Source organism: Tupaia chinensis, unplaced genomic scaffold (assembly GCF_000334495.1).
Source record: "Tupaia chinensis unplaced genomic scaffold, TupChi_1.0 Scaffold147282_1, whole genome shotgun sequence".
Taxonomy (NCBI): Eukaryota; Metazoa; Chordata; class Mammalia; order Scandentia; family Tupaiidae; genus Tupaia; species Tupaia belangeri.
The window spans coordinates 5,667,586-5,676,912 of NW_006207133.1; positions in this window are offsets into that span (position 1 = coordinate 5,667,586).

The window sequence follows — 9,327 nt, forward strand, 5'->3', positions numbered from 1 at the left end:
TTTTTTTTTTTAAAGGGGGGAGAGAACAGCTTTGGAATCAGTCCTAGTTTTGCATCCTGTCTTTTTTTATGTTACTAGTGGGGTGAGACCAAAGGCAGGGAGACCTATGAGCAAGCTCTCATCATCTCTGAGGTTACAAGGATCAGGCCAGGTAGCTGGTGATGAGCATGTTGGGAAGATGAGTAGTTCAGTTTTGCATGTGTTGAGTTTACTGTGACAGGGAGACATGTACTGATGGGGGTACCTTTTGGACTAGAACTTCAATCAAAGGCTGGAGATGAGGGAATCCTTAGGTCCAGTGGCTATTTGAACTTGTGACTATTAGGAGGGGAAGTGAGTGAACAAAGTGGAGAGGTGAGTACCAGGAGTCAACCTACAGAGTCCAAGAGGATTGATGACTTTTGAGGAGATGAATGAAAAGCCAGCGACTCTGTCTTGGTCTGCCTAAGCAGGAGCTGGGACCCATATGTATGGATGTGTGGTACTTGTTCCTACTGTATCCTACTGTACTAGAAATCCTTCACTTAGTATGAAGACTTTAAAGTGTTTGACCGAAGGAAAACCTGTGAATACGTGTAAAGATAGGCTTATTAGAAAAAAGTAACAAAGGAAGCACTTTATTTACTTTGACCCTTACATGATTATTCGTGGTCATCTGGTGTCAATTAATATTAATTAACATTTACCTGCAGCCATCTGCTCTGGCTAGAATTCTGCGTTCTTCCATTGTAGCTGTGTGTTTTCATGACAGCATGTTGGCCTCGCTAGCTGGACACACCAGCTGGACTTGTCAGCAAGAACAGTCCAGAAGTCAGAAAAGATGGCACCTCAGTTTCCTCTGTCATGTCCCTGTTGTCAGACTTCACATTGAAAAACCTGTTGTTACTCCCTCCAACAATGGAAGTGAAGCCTGACCATTTCTCATGGTTGGGAAAAGCAAAGGGCAGTGTGTATGTGTGTGTTTGCTTTCTAGAGGAAGACTGCAAGACTTATCCTATAAGGGGTTGTCTTGGGAGCACAGTCAATGGGTTGGGCTCTTCTATTTTAATAGCAGTCAGACCCAGAAACTGGTACAATACAACTATGACAAACTCTTAATCCTCATTGTTAGAAACCAGTAAACTTTTGGGCTTTATGTATTTGCGTACAGAAGAGACCCCGGTTCTTTTCCTTTAACGATGTCTTCTAGCAGCACATTTTATGTTGCCCCAATTTTATGAAGCCAGTATTATTATGACTTAAGAAGCTCTAGAGGGTGCATACGCTCTTGAGAGAAAGAGAGAGGGTGTACACATACCACTTAATGTGTGGTCATGCCTCAATCCTTTTCCCTCCAGTTTTCCTTCCTCTAAGTAAAGGATTTCTAGTATAGTAGTAGCAAGTACCACACATCCAAAATCCTGTCAGGATTTTGGGCACACATGCACATCTGCCCAACATTTTTTTAAGCTACTGATGCTGGAATTTGAACCACAGTGGGATCCAGCTCCATGTGGGATCCAGCTTCAAAAGCACATGGCTTACCTACTGCACTATCAGGCAGGCCCTAATATATATAGTTAAGTTTATTTTTTTCCATGGGGTAGTACACTAAAAAGTTCTGATGCCGTAATTCACTTCTAGCCTCCGCCAGCCTGGGGCATGGGCGCATGTGTGCCCAGCATATCAGAGAAACTGCCAGATGCAAATCCGGGACATTATCATGTGGGTCATCCTTGCAGAGCATCATGTTTTACTCCATGCCAGTGTCTGGTTCCCAACTCTGGCATTACTAAAATAAACATAGAGTTAGAAATTCCTATGAAATTAGAAGAATTTTTTTTTGAGAGTTTTTTTTTTTTTTTTTACTATAGGGCACATGTGCTCGTCAGACAGGGAGCGAGAAATCCTGTGCCCCCCCCTCCCCCCCACCCCTGGGCGATGACCATGCCGCAATCCCTTCTCCTCCATTCTCCTCTACGGGTCTTGGGCACACACACACGTGCCCGGCGTGAGTTTAAGCCACCAGGTCCGGGACTCGAACGAACTGCAGTTGACTACATGGGAATCCAGCTTCATAGCCATTATGCCAACTGCTGGTCCCAAATTAGAAATTTTTGTGCTTTCTGGTTAGTCAAAGTATTTTACATGCATCAGATTATCTGACTTTCGGAGCTGCCCTCTGACCCTTTCTCTGTGAGGCCCAAACTCAGGATTGAGGCCCAGACAGATTGAGAAAAGGTGTTCCCACGGATGTCACTAATTTTCCTCTTCAGCCAGTCCTTCTTTGCCTTCATCCATTTGCATGTTGGTGGCTTGCTCTCTAGCCTTTGAGTTCTGATCAGCAATTGGACTCCTCAGTGTCAAGTGTTCAAAATCTTGTGCTGTTGTGGAAAACAGTCTGGTGAGTCCTCAAGAGTGTTACACAGAGTTACCATGTAACTAGCCACACTCCTAGGGATATACCTAGGAGAATTGGAAACCTATGGCCACATAAAAACACCAGTGTTCATAGCAGCATCGACAGTAGTCAGAAGGTGGCTAGATGTCCATCAACAATGAATGGACAAACAGCATGTGATATATCCATGCAGTGGAATATTTGCCAATAAAAAAGAAGTACTGACTCACGATAGAACAAAAATGACCCTTGTTATGCTAAGTGAAAAAAGCCAATCACTAAAGACCACAGCTTCTTATACAGTACTACAGTTATAGTGGGCTTCTGCCTTGGCAGGAAGAAGGGTGGGAAGGACTACAGAGGAGACATTTGCGAAGAGCTGAAGGACTGCAAATACTTAGATAGATGGCAGATTTGGATCAGGACTTGTGCCCATTCTGGTGTCTAGGCTGGAACTAGCTATGGTACTTTCCTAGAGCGATGGGGAGAGGTCACTTGGTTTTTTTTTAAAGAATTATTTTATTTAACTTTATTTATTTATACACTTTTTAATTTGACCAGAGAGAAAGAGAAAATGAGAAAGTGAGCCATCAGGTTCAGGACTTGAACCGTAGTCACCCATGTGGGAATCCAGCGCCTTTAACCACCATGACATCTGCTGCCCCCGGGAAGAGGTCACTTGTATGTATCATGGAGAGACTTGGAGAAAGCCTGGGGTAAGGCTTGTATGCAGCTTTGCTGACTTTGGGCCACACAATTTGGGCTGCCCTTGCTTCTGTTAACTGGGGAACCAATGCGGAACAGCCACATAAGTTCTGTAGTGCAGAGACAGTATCTTTGACACAGTGGGATGGCCTCTATATACTACCCGTGGGGCATGTGGTAACTTCTTGATTGTTACAGCCTTTAGTTGCAAGAATGTTAAACCACAGAGAAGGCATGTATTGGAAAGATAGAAAGCAGTTCAACAAAGTTATGCAGGTGCTTATTTACTGCACTTTAAAAAAATTATTAAATACACATAAAATTCACCAAGTTTAACCATTTTTTAGTGAACAGTTCTGTGACACTGTGCATTCACATTATAGTACAACCTTCATCACCATTCATCTTCACAGCATTTTCATCTTCTCTAACTGAAATTCTGTACCCATTAAACAATGATCCCCTACTGCCCCTCCCCCTTTTCCTGGCAGCTTTCATTCTGATTTCTGTCTCTGAGTTTGATTACTTTGGGTAATTTAGGAGGAATCATACAGCATGTGTCTTTTTGTGACTGGCTTATTTCACTTAGTCCTCACACTCAGTCTTCTCCTGGGGAGAGGATGGCTCCTAGGGTGGCCCTTGGACTGCTGCATGGGTTATGGTGGCCAGGCCTAAGGAGGAGGAGGGTCTGGTGCTGCCTGCTGGCCAGCTGGACTTTCTGCCCTACAACCCTCCCAAAGACTGGCTTCTGGAGTGGCTCATGGTTGGTTTGTAAGTCTGGAGGATTAATACAATCTAAAAAGATCACAATAGAGGCTGTGCCTTGAAGTATAGGCTGTATGAGATAGGTAGATAATAAATTACTTGAATCTTTCCATTTATTTATCTATTCATTTATTTATGAGGTTTTTGCCTTAGGGTTCGTGCAGTTGCTGGAGAGAGAGAGAGAAGAGATAGTGGAAAAGAGAAATCATCCCTCAGGAGGATGGCCACACCACAATCCCTTTTCCATTATCCTCCCAGGATCTTGAGCATGCACACATATGCACCAGGTGTGATTTTCAAGCCACTGAATTCAGAACTTGAATTGTGGTCGACCATGTGGGAGTCCAGCAGTGTAACTGCTATGCTATGTATGGGCCCCAAATCTTTCCCTTTATTGATCAATTTTTCAGAATAATAAATTAGAGCCTACTGTGGTCGTATTCCCTCCAAATCCATATGTTGGGATTTGGTTGTATTATAAAGGTATTAAGAGGAGACTTAATCCAATTGTGATGTTGAAAGGTGGAACCTTTGAGAAGTGATTAGGCCTCAGAGTGTGACCCCCAAAACTGAGCCCTGGGAGGTTTATAAGGAGAGAGACTGAGACTGGAACAGAGATGCATGGACACAGAGACATGTTCTGCTCTGTGGGTTGTTGCTTCCCACCACGTTGTGATGCCTTGTACTCCCCTTAGCAAGAAAGCCCTCACCTGATGTGGCCCCTGGGCCTTGGCCCTCCAAACTTTGAGCTTAATAAATTATTATCTTAAATTACCCAGATTCAGGTGTTTTCTGTTATTAGCACAGAATGAACTAAAATAGTGTCCTTATAACCCCCAAAAATGACCAGTTAGATTTCCTCTCTACTTTTTCTCTTCACTCTTAAAACAAACAAAAAAACCCCCCAAAGAAATGGCCTTATTGAGGTATAATTAGAATAAAATTCACTAGTTTTTTTCTTTTTTTTTTTTTTGCTAGTGAGTGCATGTGCTCATAAAGGGGGACGAGAATGCACCCCCTCCATGGGGAGTGGTCATGCTGTAATTGCTTCTCCATTTCTCCCTTCTTTTGGAATTTTGGACACACACACTTATATACCTGGCATGATTCTCAAGCTGCCAGCTCTGAGGCTTGAACTATATGGTCAGCCGTGTGGGCTCTAGCTGCCTTAACCACCAGGCCACAGGACAGCCCTGGAAAAGGATTTTGAAAAAATTCACATTAGTATGAAAAAATTGTACATCTGTTTAAAAGAGTAAAATTATTATCAAAATTGTGGTTTAAGATTGGCAGTGTGCCCTGGTGGTTAAGGAAGCCGGATCCCACATGGATGACAGTGATTTGAATCCTGGCTCTGGAAGCTTGGAAAACACATTGGGGTGTGTGGGTATATGCCCAAAATTCCTGCATGGGTGGAGAAATAGAGAAGGGAATGCGGCATGACCATGCTCCACTGGGGAGTACTTTTTCTGTCTTTCTTTCTGGTGAGTACATACTCTTTGCTCCCTGTCCCTCATAGTGGTTTCAAGGAATCAGGGCCTAAATGTTTATCAAAACCTAAAAAGAACAAAATACAGGCTGTACCTTGAAATATAGTCTGCACAGGAAAGGCAGATAACTACTTGATTCTTTCCTCTTAATTATAAGTTTTCAGAAAAACAAATTGGTGCCTGCTATGGCTGTGTCCCCCCAAATCTGTGTGTTGGAAATCATGCACTCTGTCTTGTAACACTATCACAGATGAGAGTTTCCAGGGCCCTAGGAAGGTGCTTCCCCACTCCCCTCTCTTGCACATGCCTTCTGGCAACTTAAAAAAAACTTTTCAGGGGGCCAGTAGGTGGTGGACTCTCACGTGGCCGACCGCAGTTCTAGTTCTGGATCTGGTGGTTTGAAACTCATGCTGGGTGCATGTGCATGTTGCCCAAACTCAAGAGGAGAGTGGAGGAGAAGGGACTGTGGCCTTGCCATCCCCCCTGTGGGGTTATTTCTCACTTTATGTCTCTGTCTGGTGAGTACATGCACTCTAGCAAAAAACCTCTCTCCAAAAAATATTCAACTCTGGGGACCAGCAGTTAGCATAATGGCCATGTCGCTGGACTCCCACGTAGTCGACTGCAGTTCAAGTCCTGGACCTGGTGGTTTAAACTCACGCTGGGCGTGTGTGCGTGTATGCCCAAGATCCTGAGAGGAGAATGAAGGAGAAGGGATTGCGGCATGGCCATCTCCCCTGGGGGGTGATTTCTCGCTTTCTATCTCTCTGTCTCTGTCTGTCTGGTGAGCGCACGCGCCCTACAGCAAAACAAACAAACAAACAAACAAAAAAAACCCTCTCCAAAAAAATATTCAACTCTGTACATTTCAGGTGAGATAAAACATTTTATAGGATGATTCATTTTCAGTTATAACTTATTTTAAAACATTTTTCTTTTTAAGATTTTGCCATAAGTCACATGTCCTTGCTGAAGAGAGAGAGACACACACACACAGAGGGACAGTGAGAAATTGGCCCCCTTGGGTAAACAGCCATGCCACAATCCCTTCTCCTCCATTCTCCTCTCAGGATTCTGGGCATGCATGTACACGTCCGTGGCATGATTTTCAAGCTACTGGCTCTGGGGCTCAGACTGCAGCCAGTCATGTGAGACTGAGACTAGTGCCTTAACCACCATGTGACCCACTGGCCCCAGTTTTCAATGATAACTTTAAGGACGTAGAATATTTCTACCTACTCTAAGAGCTCCTTTGGGCCCCTTTGCTGTCACTCCCTTCTCCCAATATCAGCCCCTGGAAACCACTGATATTCTTTGTCACTGTAATTTTGCCTTTTCTAGAATTCATGTAAATGGAGTCACACACCATGTAGTCTTATGTATCTGGCTTATTTCACTTAGCATAATATGTTTGAGTTTGTCCACGTTTTGAGTATATCAGTAGTTTGTTCCTCTTTCATTGCTGAGTAGATGCCTTTGTATGAATATACGCCAATTATTTATCTATTCACTAGTAGATGGATATTTGGATTGTTTCTAGGTTTTGGATATTTGACTAGTGCTGCTATAAGCATTCCCACACAGGGCTCTGTGTTAATGTGGTTTTATTTATCTTGGATAAATACCTAGGAATGAGATTGCTGATTCATATGAGAAATGTATGTTTTTAAGAAACTCCCAAAATGTTTTCCAAAATGTCTATACTATTTCGATTCTCACTGACCAACTAGTAATATATGTTCTGTCAAGTGTATAGCTAGATAAAATTTAAAAATGTATTCCTCAAAAACTTAAAAAAATAGGAAATCTTCATTTCTCTTTTTTCCCTGAAATCACTAGTTTTTAGGAGCCATGAAGGTGTCTTTTTTTGAAGGCCCACCCCTTGCCTCTCCTCTTTTTGAATGATATTACTTTGGTGTTACGGGGTCTTTCAGGATTCCAGTCCAATTCCATGATTGTTTTTTGTAATTCTGTGAAGACTGTCTCTGGTAATTTGATTGGGATTGCATTAAATTTGTAGGTTACTTTGGGTAGAATTGACATTTTTATTATATTAATCATTCCATTTTTTGTATCATTTTCAATTTCTTTTTAAAGTTTTTCATAGATTTCCTTGTAGAAGTCTTTCACTTCTTTGGTTTGGTTTATTTCTAGGTATCTTATATTTTTTGTGGCTATTGTAAATGGGATTGAATTTTTCAGTTTTATCTCAGTATGCTCATTTTTGGTGTATAGAAATGCTATAGATTTTTGGATGTCGACTTTATATCCTGCCACTTTACTGTATTCATTTATCACTTCCAGGAGTATTTTTTTTTTTTGTAGATTTTTTTGGATTTTCTGTGTATATAATCATGTCATCTACAAATAGAGATATTTTCACTTCTTTCTCTATTCAAATGCCTTTTAACTTTATTCTCTTGTCTAATTGCATTGGCTAGGACTTCTATTGGGTTCTTGGATAAGTCATAATGCATTCTTGCATGGAAAAACATAGAAAAGTATGTCATAACTTTCTTGACAACCTAAAGTCTATTGAAAAGAAATGGAGAAAGTAGTCAGCCTTGTTTTGTTCCAGTTTTTAGTGGAAAAGCTTTTAGTTTTTCCCATTCAGTACGTTGTTAGCAAGGGTTTTTCTTTTTCTTTTTCTTTTTTTGAGAGGTTTTTGCTATAGGGCATGTGTGCTTGCCAGAAAGACAGAGAGAGAGAGAGAGATAGAAAGCAAGAAATCACCACCCCCCCAGGGGGGATGGCCATGCCACAATCTTTTCTCCTTCATTCTCCTCTTGGGATCTTGGGCATGCACACACATGCGCCCAGCGTGAGTTTAAGCCACCAGGTCCGGGACTTAAACCGCGATCGACTACATGGGAATCCAGGGATATAGCCATTATGCCAAGTGAGGGTCCCATCTATGGGTTTTTCATGTTTGACTTAAAAAATATATCTTATTTAGCTTTATTTATATATTTGTTTATTTAATTTGACCAGAGAGGACAGAGCAAGAGAGTGAGAGAGAGGGGAAGTGAGAAAGCAAGCCACCAGGTTCAGGGCTCAAACCACAGTTGGCCATGTGGGAGTCCAATGCCCCTAACCACCACTCCACTTGCCGGCCCCTCCTGTATAACTTATTGTGTTGAAAAATGTCACTTGTGGGGAACCAACAGGTGGCATGGTGTTTAAGATGCTGGAGATTTCCACATGGCCAACCATGGTTCAAGTACTGGATCTGGTGGCTTGCTTTCTCACTTTCTCTCTCTGTGGTCAAATTAAAATAAATAAATGAATAAATAAAATTAAAAAAGAAAAATGTCACTTGTATGCTGATTTTGCTGAGAGTCTTAATCATGAAGGGATGTTGTATTTTATCAAATGTCTTTTCTGCATCAGTTGATATGATCATATGGTTTTTATCTTTCTTTCTGTTAATATATTGTATTACATTTATAGTTTTGCATGTTGAACCAACCATGCATCCCTGCAATAAGGCCTACTTGGTCATGGTGTAATCTTTTTAATGTGTCATTGGATACAATTTGCTAGTAATGTGTTGAGAATTTTTGCACCTAATATTCATCATAGATATTGTTCTGTAGTGTTTTTTTTGGTTTGTTTTTCCTTGTCTGTTTTGGGGATCAGGGTGATGAAGGCTTCATAGAATGAATTTGGGAGGGTTCCTTCCTTTCAGATCTTTAGAAATAGTCTGAGCAGTATAGGGGTTAGCTCTTCTTTAAAATTTTTTTCTAATTTAGAAGTAAAGCCATTGGGACCTGGACTTTTCTTTGTGGGAGGCTATTTATTACTGATTCAATCTCATTGCTTGTTACTGGTCTATTCAGGCTTTCTATGTCTTCCTGATTCAATCTTGGTAGATTATATATGTCCAGAAATGTGTCCATCTCATCCAGATTTTCTTGTTTGTTGGCGTACAGTCACTTGTATGATTTTTTGTATTTCTGTTATGATATTGCCAGCCGTATTGCTGAT